At 39.4% G+C, this 12,892-nt stretch overlaps 1 long non-coding RNA gene across 1 annotated transcript in view; it reads right to left on the bottom strand.

The window, feature by feature from the left end:
* Positions 1 to 1,578: 1,578 nt before the first annotated feature.
* The window catches only part of LOC104510020, a 55,167-nt gene continuing 43,853 nt past the window's right edge, over positions 1,579 to 12,892 (bottom strand). The window contains exons 4-5 of the long non-coding RNA XR_727892.1: positions 10,852 to 10,931; positions 1,579 to 1,690 (exon numbers count right to left, since the gene is read on the bottom strand). This is a non-coding gene — a long non-coding RNA (uncharacterized LOC104510020). The remainder of the gene's footprint in view (positions 1,691 to 10,851; positions 10,932 to 12,892) is intronic.

Raw genomic sequence — 12,892 nt, 5'->3', positions numbered from 1 at the left:
TCGGTTTTTCACTATGAATACATTAACCAAGACTCCACAATGCAACCAGCCCATAAAAACTAAGGACTCCTTTAAAGACCACATAAAACACAGCTGTCACAAGGCTGCTCTTTCTTGACAAGTATTAGAACCCCCTGAAAAGACACTATTAAAGCCTTCTGGCTCTCCCAAGTCCGACACAGCTCATGAGTTACATTTCAAGTAATTGGGAGAAGTCTTATTCCCAATTTTAAAATACAGGAAAACAAAATGAAAGAGGAATCTGAAAAAACAGTTCATGTTGCATATCTTGCAGGAGTTTTATAGCACAAAACCAGGAAGATTTCAGAGTGTTTGTTGGCTTCTTTGGAACTGGTCCCACTGGTCCATTGTTTTAAAAGGGGACTTAAGTCCTTTGAGAAGAACGATGAAAAAAGAAGTGTAAAATCTATCCTCAGTTTGGCCCAAAAGCATACTGTTATGGCTGAGCAGAAAAGACATTCAGAAGAATGCTCTTTTCTCCAAAAATACTATTACATGTTACTTCCAAACTAAAAATGCAGTCCTTAATTTTACATTCTCTGTAGTATTACCTAAGAGTAGAGGTTTTTTTCATAAAGAACAGAGCAAACCATAGTATTCCAGCTGCAAAAATTCTGTCAGTGAGAATGTGGCTGCAGAGGCAGAGATACCAGGAGTGGACAACTCTCTACAGGTGTGTCAGTTGCCATCAGTCAAGGACCCAGTAAAAAAAGCATTGTTATTACCTCCAAATCATTCAAACCCCCATTTCCTCATTTTAAAATGCGTCCCAAGCCCAAACCTCTTTTCATAATAGAGACATCCCATCCATTCCCCACTCCCTCCTTTGGTTCTCCATTCCTCTTAAAAGTACCATGCCCCCCCCATATAATCTCCAGCTGCAGTCTCCACTGTTTTTGCCTGCAACAACCTAGCTACTGAAGAGCATTTTAGCTCTTTCTGAGCTCTTCTGGCCTTCCTCTTGCTCCACACCATGAACACCGCAACTCAGAATCCCAACACAGACCCTCTGGTCAATACTGCCTTGTGCTAGCAATCTGCTACAGCCTCCCTCCCACTGATTTTTTCCTCACCACTGTGTGCTCCCATTAAATGTAGCTGAATCTACCCCTTTGCAAGGGGATTCACCTCTTCTTTGGCTTGCCTGTCTGTCATTCTTTCCAGGTTTTCAGTATTGTGGGCACAGGTTGCACACAAAAATCCACGTGAACAGGACTTCAAGGGCAGAAAACAGAGGAACTGTCCAAGGGAAAAAGAAGTCAGATTTATGGCGTCTCTATGGACAGTTTGATCAGGAGTGGCTAAATATTGTCACTTGAGGTCAAAATCAGCTCTTTTTTTTTTCTAAAGAAGGGGAGGGGCTAGGAAACTGAGGATAGAGTATTACTCTCTACAATTTAATGAAAAACTATTTTTAGTTTTTAGGAGATTAGGTGTAGATAGTACTTAATCCTAAAATTTTTTTATTAAGTCCTTATCCTGATTTGGAATAGTAATTTAAGCATGTGCAATATCTGATCATTCTAATTAACTTTGTGCAATGAACAGAGTTGTTACCTTTTGATCCTGGACATCTGTTGTGATGTGGTCCGTTTCCCCATCCTCTAGCTCTCCCATCTTCACAAGATTGACTTCAATGGTTCCAACTGTCTTTCCACCATCAGAAGTCCTGTGGGAAAAAAAACCAACAAAAACAAAAACCCAAAACCACATGACATTGGGTCATCACAGCATCGCACTCCTTCAGTAAAAATATTGTTAGTAAACATTTAGTCCCCTCTCCATTCTGTATTAGCTGCAGTCACCTGTACTGACAATCATAAAGTATATGGTAACAATAAGGCATTAATTGTATTTTCTTGACATTCTTTATGGCAGTGAAGGTGTTCTGTGGATGGGCAAGTGTTATAAATGGTGGAATAATCCACAAACTTTGACAAGTTTTTATTCTACACATTATTCTGTCTGTGGATCATCAGAGAAAGGGCTGTAACATATCACACTGCTTTGTTTCCTAACAATCTGCGAAGAAAGGCCATACTCAATTTATTAACAAACCTTCTGCTAAACCAAAATAATGAAACTCATCACAGTATCATTTTTTTCATCCCTCTACAGAGTAATTATTCAGAATCGGTCCCATTTCTTCAACTATATGGGAGAAGATAATATATTTCCAGGAGAACTCCTTCCTTATCATCTCTGCAAATAGTTTACTTCCAACTAAGCAAAAATTAACAGCAATTCCAATTTACCTCTCCAAAGAGTAATGGTCACTACCTTTTGGAAGAAACAAGGGTTTAAACTCCAAAAAGTTACTGAATGCTCTTTCAGCTTTCACTGGTAGCAAACACCAAGGTTAATGGCATACTGTATCTCCTCTGGCCTATTATGAACCGGTGGATTTTTTGAAAGGAAAGGAAGGGTAACAGATCACCTAATAATAATGAGGAAAGTATAACAACAGCCACCAAGCAAAAATCAGCAAAAGGAAATGAGAATAAGTTTAGCAGAATTACAAAAGCACAGAGAGTAAGAAGAATGAAAACAAATGGGTTTGGGGCAATATTGTGTATAATCTCAGAAGTGAAGACGAAAAGTGGTGAAGCAGGACAAAGGAATACATAGAAGAGGGACTAGAGGGCTGGCAATAAAGAAGAAGAAATTACTTTTGGAAACTGTAATATTAGCAATAAGTGTTTCCATTAAAGACTGCCACATTCCTAGGGCAACCCAGGCTGCAGGAAAACATCAAAATCCTCTTCAACACAGACACCCTTCCATAACGTCAAAAAATAGTACTCACATTGTATTAGTAAATGAAGGAAAAATCCCCCAAACACCCTATTCCTCATTTCCCAAGCAGGATGAAGACTGCAGCCGGAGCGCTAGCCCATGGTACCCCTGTGTGCACGCTGCGGTATGAGGCAGAGGTACTGCCCCTGGCCCAGTGGCTGTGGCATGGCTGTGCTGGTTTTGACTGGGATACAGCTAATTTTTTTCACAGTAGCTTGTGTGAGGTTATGTTTTGGATTTGTGCTGAGAAGCATGTTGATAACACTGAAGGCATAGTCTCAGTTTCTCATACTGTCCCTGTTCTCCCACCTTCTTCTCTACAAGAAGCTGAAAGGAGACACTGCCAGGGCAGCTGACTGAACTGACCAAAGAGGCATTTCACGCCATAAGGCATCATGCTCAGTATACAGGCTATGGGGAGTTGGCCAGGGGAGATCATTGCTTGGAGATGGGCTATCAATCACCAGGTGGTCAGCAATTATCGCACTGTGCATCACTTGGTTTTGCACAGTCCTTCAACATTATTATTTTCTCTCCCTTTGCAGTCCTATTAAACTGTTTTTATCTTAACTCATGAGTTTTTTATTCCCTTTCTCTCCCCCATCCCACCTGGTGCAGGGGAAGGGTGAGCAAGCAGCTGCATGGTGCTTAGTTGTCAGCTGGGACTGAACCATGACAATGGCTCTAAGAGCCATCTACCACTGCCTCTTAGCAGCACCACGACACACATATCCTTTCCTGCTCTCTCAGGCAGGGCAGGCCCAGCTCAGCTTTGCTGTGCTGCCTTCTGCCATGCCAGGCTTTCCCAGAGCTTGCTCATACCCCAGACAGGAGGACCCTGTCTCTGTTGAGCTCCCACCATTTGATATAGTCTGTATTGCTGCATGCAGTTTAAAGTCTTAATTAATTCAGAGTATGCCAGCCCTTCACACTGACTGAAGTTAAGAACATATGTTAGTCTTTTCAGACATGGATGATTATTTATCATGATAAATCAAAACTTTAGGTTTTTTACAATAAAGGCTCAAAATATAGCTAGCCCCAAGCTTCAAATTTAAATAACTACTTTAGTTACAAACCACTGTGCTTTCATATGCAACTGAGCAGAATACACTCATCCTGCAACTATGCAAATTAAATATGTTCTTATATAACACCTTGCAAAATACACATAATTCTTCTTATTTTACATGTGTCACTACTTCATTTGCTCTAAGCCAAATTCATTCCTGACAATAAAGGAACAATTAAAATTGAACCAATTCCAGATAGCCCTGCAACCAAAGAAGCCTACGTTAATTAACAAAGTATAAATAAGTAATGAGGAAGAATGGTTCAATGTCCAAAAGGTGTTTATGTGCAAAAATACATAATAAATTTGAAATGCATGACAACCTAAGTGTCTTCAGCATGAAGAACATTCCCCTGAGTTGCTATAGCTAAGTGGTTATACTTAATTTTCTCCTTCCTGTGTCAAACCAGCACGCAAACTAGGCTACCTCCACAAATGGACTACAGCATTTCCAAGGAGAAAAAGAATACAACAGATGTTAGCAAATCACAGACACCTTTAAAAATCAGAGTAAACATGTGACTGAAAAAATTTTCAACAGCTTAATGTGTCCCAATCAAAGTGTCAAGTGGACGACGTCATTACCAGGCTGACTTAAATATGCAAAACCACTTAGCTGTTATCCTGCTCTGAAAGGAAAACATTGCATTCAATGACTTCCAGAATTAAAATCCTAACCATCCATTTTTTTAGAAAACACATTTTTCTAAGGCCAAAGAGACCTGCAAGTCTGAGACTGACCTACATAAACCACATCTGATTTAAAATTACATCAGGGTAAATAAAGAGTATAAACAAATGTTGAGGAAAATGGAGCTCAATCTGCAAATGAACCGATGCCAGCCAACAAGGCATATTCCTTGAGTAAAACATAAAAATGGAAATGTCAGTTACACTTTCTCAGTCCTTGTCTCCCTTTCTTTAAACACTAAATATTCCCCCTCCTTGCTTTTATTAGAGGCATGGCCTCAGTACAGCAGTAAGCACTGCATTGCTGCAGGAGTAGCAGCATGTATTCAGAAGTTTTCCTCATACACATTTAAAAATATGATTGATCTAATTTCACTTTATGTAATTTATTCAATGATTTTCTTCTCAAAATCACTCCTGTTCTGGTCAAATACATATGTAACAATACAATGTGAAACATGCAGTATCTGCAAGAGAAGGTAATGCAACAGAATAAAACGAAACACTGGGACTATTGCACTGTAGTTGTAAACCTTCCTCCATTTCTCTTCCACATGGAAATATTACAACAGAATTAAAAAAAAAACAAAAAAACCAAAAAAACCCCCAAAACCCCAAAGTTTCTTTTGAATGCTGCAGGCACACAAATCAACAAAGAGCTCTATAAGTGTCCAGGGAGAAACTGTCATTAGCTGTGTCAGACACTGTGAATTTAAAACACCACTGGTGCATGAGTGTCTTCAAACAACAGACACATCATGCATTTAAAACTTTCAAGCAACATCCTGAGATTAAAATTTTGCTTCAAAGAAAATTAAAAGCGAGAAACAGAAGCGATGCAGTGGGAAAACTAAAAAAAAGCCTTGTGATCACGCTTAAAAGAGATAGAAGTCTATATTGTTTTACTTTGCACTAACAGAGAACGTCTTGTGCGCACACAGCCATCCATGCACTTCACACCGTTTGCCTGGCCAGACAGGAAGACACAATCTCACATGTAGACACTGTCCAACAGAACATCAAAAGATTAATTAACTGGTTTCAGGATACTTCATAATGCATTAGGATAGAATCAGCTCATTTGCTGTAGTTTAATAAAGCTGAAAAGCGCACTCGGAACTCAGGCGGTGCAGTGAAGGCTGTCCCTGAAACAAATGGCTTACAGTCACGAGACGAGACCCTATAGACACATGGGACAAAGGATTGCACCCTGAAAAACCTGCGCAGGGACAGTGGGGATGGGGAGTGCAGCAATAAGAATAAAAGAAGTGGCAATGTGAAGAAGCCCATGTATGGCCCAAACTCTAGCTGGCTTACGGAGTTGGAAAATTGCAGGGGTATTTGTAGCAGCCTGGAACAAGGAGCCCCAATTGCCTGATATCTGTTCACAGAGCATCTGTATTTGGAATATGATCAACGAAAGGGAGACAAAGTTTAGAAGAGTTATTCCTAAACTGGATTTAGAATCCAGTGTCATGGGATGCAGGCTTTGGCAGCAAATTACAATGTTTTGGCAATGTTTCAGTCTATCCCTAACCATTCAGTCCAACATGTCTGCATACTGCAGTGCTCACACCACCTAACACAGCTGTAATCCTGTGACAGTCTGCACACACCTAAGTTGGAGACACCAAGGACCCCTCTTCTGATGAACCTGGCAGAGGTGATGATGAGTCAAACAGTAAGTTTTGAACTTAAGAAAAAATGCTTAGATCAGTGTTAAAAGCAACATCGTTGTTCTACTCGCTGAGCCGAACCCAGAGACTTTTGAGGGCATCATGAAATCTTCCCAGGTTTAAAACCACAATTACTTATTAATGCTTCTAATATTAATTTTATGTTTGTTACACACACGGATTTCCTTACCATCCCAAGTCCTTAAGGATCACCAGGTCAGTATCAGTTCCCTCAAACGCCAGGGAAGGAGCTAGCCAGAACCATCATGAGCAACAGGAGTATGTGCCCACCTTAATACTTCTGGCGATAAAAGGTTGACCCAGGCATCCAGAGAGAAAGAAGGTACTAAGCTAGGAGTGGAAAAGCAAGTGAGGTAGACTGACTGAGAATAGCAGCCATCTGCCTCCAATGCTGTTCTCATCAAGTCTCATTGCTGTATGCTGAATATGCAAATTTAGGCCTGCTAATTGGTTCCCATGGCCATCCCCTTCTTTAAAAAAAAAAAAAAAAAAACACCACAACAAAACAACCAGCTCAAGAACACGAATAAAAAGAGAAGCAGACTGTGTATTTGCTATGTTAATTATAAATTATAAAGTGAGTGACTGCCTGAAAAGCAAATCGCAAGATTTTTAGTCCAGCGGGCAGTCCTTTTCTCCAATGCATAAAACACAATAAACGTGATTAGTACAGACTAACATACAGACGATCATAACATAATTTCCTCCACTGATGTGATACATTTTGGAATATGCAAGCACAAAGCTATTGTACTAGAGATGCATAGAAATGTTTATTCTGTGAATTCACAGTGGAGCCTATTGCAATCAATACCGTTTTTAAACAAGTCCACTGGTAAATAACATTCTCTTGCATTCTAAGGTAAATCAAATCTTGCACTGTTCAATTCCTTCTCAGTTTTCATGTTTTCAGTGTATTGTTGATTAAGCTGCATGTCAAACAAGTTCCACCTCACACCTGTGTGGGAGATTTGCCTGGCTCATAAAGCCAAAATACTGTTCACCTGCTGCCTGAAGCAGATGATGTGACATGAAGCAGCCAAGGAACAATTTCAGGATAGAGAGGAAGTAAACTAGTTGTAGGCAGACTTTTACTTAATTTTAATAGGAAAAAAAACAGCTGAATATATAGTATTTTAAAGTCATCATTTGCTACGGAAGTTATCTGTACGTACACAGCTGCAAAAATTAGCATGCTGCTTTCAAACTCTCTAGCTAAACACTGCAAATGTAACTACTACCGAAGTGCAGTTACGTGTTGTCTGGCCCACTGAACTACAAGGTGCTTGGAAGATAGTGTTAGGAAGGAGGGAAGTTGAGGGGTATTTCTTTAACGGAGTCTCAGAGTTATCTTTTTCAATTTTCCAAAAATAGCTATGCTTTATCTTCTTTATGGTACTGCCCAAGATTAATCAAAGTAAGACGGCAAAAAAAAAGCAGATTTCTAGACAAATATTGTCCAAGAGGTCAAGTACAGCCACATGTTTAAAGAAAGTCTGTATATTACACGACTGACAGACATCCACAGGCACATTCTCTCAGATAATCTCTATAATTCAGGCACTCCATCCTCATTCTTGTTTCTGTATGGTTAGCTCCATCGCTATGAAGTTCCTGCTTACGGGGGACAAAGGAGCCAGATAGGATTTTACCCTATCTTCATAGGGAAGTATCCTGCTTACACTTTTGCACTATCTACTGAGAGCAGCATCTCAGACAGGTGGACCTTATCTTTCCAGAGAGCACAAAAAAGCACTATTATCTTTTTTCTTTGCTGCTTCTTAACACGTAACTTACCGGAAATCATATCAAAATCACCCAAGCCAAAGAGGACTTTCCTGGAAAAAGGGCAAACTCCCACCACAGGGGAAGCAGCTAATGGAAGTAGCTTTACTTACATTTCTAGCCCTTTAGAAAAGGCCACAGACCTTAAACAAGCAAAAAACCACATCACACTCTTCTTAAATGAATGGCATGGCAAAAAGATCCTTTAAACTGAACTTAAAATGTAAAACATAAAAAGACAACCAAACAGTATTCATTACTAAAACAGCAATCAGTATACCTTACTCTGATTTACAAAGAAAAAAGGATGTATGCTTGCCTTTTTTTTAATTCGCTATACTGCAACACATAGTCAATATTAAGAAATACTCAGCTACTGAATATGGCTTTTTTTTTTATTCAATAGCCAATTTTATCCTGTCCACCATCACAACCCTATGAGAAAGTTGGAAGCAAATGGCATTGCATTACCACTGCAAAATGAAACATGCAATCTATAGAAGACATTTTTGTTTTTATAAATCTCCTAATGGAAACTGCAATCCCAATTCTCTAGTAACTAAATTCCTCTGCCAACATCAGTTGTGTACATTGCGAGCATCAAAGTGATCGTACAGATGGACCTGTTCAGGTTTAGATGATTAGATATAGGTGCACACATGTACAGTTAACACTCAGCCACCAGTTTAGGGCAACTTTATAGAGAAGAAAGAACAATCACAAGAAAAAATTCTTTTGCAGCGGTTTTGTAACTTGTATCCCTAACCACTATTAAAGTACAATCATGGGGAAAGGGAGAAAGCATAGAACAGGTTGTCAATGGTAATAAATTGTATGTATGCCAGCCCCTCCCCCCCACCCCGAACAGAAAAATATAAGAATATTCCTTTAAAGAGACTTTCATATTGTTACAGTGTACCTCAGAAAGACAATGGCAAGACATCGTAACTGAAAAAAACCCAGTGAAAAAAGTAACCAGATTCTATAATTACACCAATACTTACAGGGCACACCACCAAGCTATTTCCGGATCCTTAAGGCTCTATTTCAGATCTAACAAAGGAGCATGTCAATCACAGGCACTGCCTAGTAAACTCCCATCCGAAGTATACCCCCAAGAATTAAATAGAATTGCATGTTCTGAGCACATCCCCTATCCTCCTGAGGGTTACTGATATAATAGGGCAATTGGAGGAAAACAAGTTTAGATTACTAGACTGCTCTGGTTAAACTGCCACTGAGGAAAAGTGGGTAATTTCTACTGACTTTGTGCTGCTGAATAGCCATAAACAGGAAGCAATCCCACATTTAAAAGGTCAGGATTTTTTTCTTTAAAAAAAAAAAGAGAAAACTAACCGAAACCTACCATTGATTGTATCTGTAAATTAATTTGAATTAATATATTTGTCCTCTACTGCTAGCTGCACAAAGACAACATACAAGACTAAAAATATTTTAAAAAGCAAATCTGAAAAGGCTTAGAGGTTCAGCTGAAACTAACTGGGCAAATCTGTTGTCTATTGCTTATTAGTTATCCATCTGAACTTTCTGTTTACAAATTAGATGGGTTAGATACAAAATACTTATTCTTTTAAAAGATTCCTGAAAACTTTACATTCTGTCAATTATTATGGCACCTGTCAGAGGCATTCTTTGAGATCTAGCTTTCAATATGTCAATTAGAGAGCCAAAGTTTGTCCCAAAGAATTTGAGACAATCTAAAATTCTATAAGAACAGACTCTTACAAATGCTAAGTTGGTGCTTGTTTATCTAGCCATACATTTCCATGGAGAGTAGTAAGTTCACATATTATCTGATCAGTTTTGTTTGTTGGAAAACAAAGTTATCTGCTTATTAGGCATAGCATTTTCTGTGTTTGGGAGAAATTAAAAATCCAGGCATTTTGTTAATTTTGCCCTGTAATCTACACACACACAAAGGCAAATATTATTTTTATAGGAAGGCAGGTGCAGTAATAAAAGCAAAATACTTCAAGGAGTTTCCATTTCAAACAAATGCCACACGCTTGACATAGGGACAGTACCACAACATCCCTGAATGAGTCGTAATTTGGGCCTTCAACCAAATCAAGGCTGGCTTCGTGTGCACAGGAAAAAGAACGTAATGCAACTTTCCTACAGCACCTATGTACAGTCTCCCAGGCAGAACATATACCGGTGTCTCAGTTTTCCTATTCACAGCTTCTTTCCTCCCAAAATTTTGCCTATGTAGAAACACGGTGACTTTGGGCAGTTGCTCAGTGAAGCTTACCTGTACCTAACCAGTAATCCCAAAGAAGCCTCCATTGTGGTGCAAAAATCAGCTCAACAAAATCCCCGAACTATATAAAGTTCAATGAAATAATTCTGAAAATCACCTCCCATAACCTTCAGAAACTTTTGATTTGTGTCTTGATTTATCTTAAGCCATGCAAGTCAGTACTGGGGATGAAAACTGGTGTGGGTTTTTTTTTTTTTCTTCAATGCACAGCTTTAAGCAATATCTGTTCAGCCCAGCTCTAGTTTTTGAACACTGGCTCTGACTCTCCTGCACCTCTGTATACTGTGTCAGGAGAGACTGACAGTCACCTCACTACAACCTCCTTTTGGGTAGTTGTAGAGAGCAATAAGGTCTCCCCTGAGCCTCCAGGTTAAACACCCCCAGTTCCCTCAGCCACTCTTCACAGGACTTGTGTTCCAGACCCTTCACCAGCTTTGTTGCTCTTCTTTGGATGCAAAATGCCATGGGTTATTAATTCAAGATGGTTTGCAATAGAGAAAAACACTTACCTGAGGGTAAGGGTCAACTGTTGCTCCTTTGATTTCACCAAGTCTCCTACTCTAAAAGTTGTACAGCCCAGGAAGCTTCGCTATAAAACAAAGCAGGGGAAAAAAAAAAAAAAAAAAAGAAACCTCCATTAATTTTTAAAAGGTTAATTTCTCATTTCTTGGTCTCACATTTAAAACCTAGTAAATTTGGTACCTAGAAAAATATTATATTGCAATATGCTAGTTTGAGACAATATCTGGTAGAAACATTTTATGCACCTGTAACATGATTATCAGTAAATGATTAAACTCTGGTTTTACAGGCAGGAATCCCTCTCTTTTTTCATTAAGAATGGTCCGACAACCTGACAAAATAACAGGTCGTAAAATGTACAGCCACAAGAAATTTTTTGTTCAGTACAAGCATTTACATTTTACATCTTCTTTCTGTATTTCTTATTTCTAGATTACAAGAAAAGCTGTTTGCAGTGTTTCACTAAAGTTGTTCTTGCTATGGTTTTTCCTCAAGCCTTAGGCACATTTATGTATTCTAAATATGAATCCATTTGCGAAGAAGGTATTCTTACAGGAAGTTCAGCATAATTTTATTAATAGAAATGTTATACTCCTTTAGTTTATGGCAGTGTTTTTACAGAGTCACAGATTCACAGAGTGGTAGGGGTTGGAAGGGCCCTCTAGAGATCATCTAGTCCAACCCCCCTGCCAGAGCAGGGTCACCCAGAGTAGGTCACACAGGAACAAGTCCAGGCGGCTTTTGAAAGTCTCCAGGCAAAGAGACTCCACCAGCTCTCTGGGCAGCCTGTTCCAGGGCTCTGTCACCCTCACACTGAAGAAGTGTTTCCTCACGTTCAGGCTGAACCTTCTGTTTTCCAGTTTATCGCCATTGCCCCTAGTCCTGTCACTGGACACCACTGAGACCAGCCTGGCCCCATCCTCCTGACACCCACCCTTTAGATACTGATAAGCACTGATAAGATCCCCCCTCAGCCTCCTCTTCTCCAAGCTAAACAGACCCAGCTCCCTCAGCCTTTCCTCAGATGGAAGGTGCTCCAGGCCCTTAATCATCTCAGTGGCCCTGCGCTGGGCCCTCTCCAGTAGTTCCTTGTCCTTCTTGACCTGAGAAGCCCAGAACCGGACACAGTACTGCAAGGTGAGGCCTCACCAGTGCAGAGTAGAGGGGAGGATAACTTTTAAGTGTTTGTTTCCTTTATTTCCATGGTAAGGTGGACCTATTCATTGCAGTACAAGTGCAGAGAAATGTGCTAATGAAACTAGCACGTCTAAAGTTAAATTAAGCTACATCACTAAATATCTTCTTCCTATCAAAATCACCTTCACATATCAACAAGAAAAGAGTACAAAGAGGAAAACATTCATCTGTTTCTGCTTCTTGGTTATTTTTTAACCTCTGCTCATATCTCACTGCACATTGCTAAAATCTCATTTGGTTAACTTGGCCAACAGTAGCATTCTTAACCTGGGAAAAATGGGAAGGAAAATAACAGTTTACAGCCATCTTCTATCCATTTATCTTTCAAATATACTACTGAATATCACTTGCTGTGAATAAATTATAATGAGGTCATAAGATTATGCAGAACTTCTGCAAGAAAACAGTAAGTACACAGAGTTCGTTTTTATTACATTATACTAATTTTACTCTACTGTTGGAATGGCAAGGTAATTCCAAGTTCAGTTATGTCTGTTCTTGGATATACAAGTTAAAGAAGAATCAAGCTGCTCTGAGTCAGCACAGGCTGCATGCAGAGAGCAACTTTCCCCTTCAAGGAAAAAATTCGTCGCTACTGAGAAGCGTAACTTCCTCTAGTGTAAAAAAAAAAAAAAAAAAAACAACAAAAAAAAACCCACCCCACACCTGCAGCCTGCCTTCTCTCAGGAAGACCAGCTGGATATTGAGTGTTTGAACAGTAACAATAAAGCTCTACACTAAGACAGATTTTCTTGCATATAAAATGTACAGTTCAAATCACAATTCTCAGTTTAGGTAAGCACCAACACTGGTATCCAATGTATTAAGTCA

The sequence above is a fragment of the Eurypyga helias genome, unplaced genomic scaffold, assembly GCF_000690775.1.
Source record: "Eurypyga helias isolate BGI_N326 unplaced genomic scaffold, ASM69077v1 scaffold2335, whole genome shotgun sequence".
NCBI classification, from domain to species: Eukaryota; Metazoa; Chordata; class Aves; order Eurypygiformes; family Eurypygidae; genus Eurypyga; species Eurypyga helias.
The sequence above is the reverse complement of the archived record's forward strand: the minus strand, read 5'-3'. Positions and strand labels throughout refer to the sequence as shown.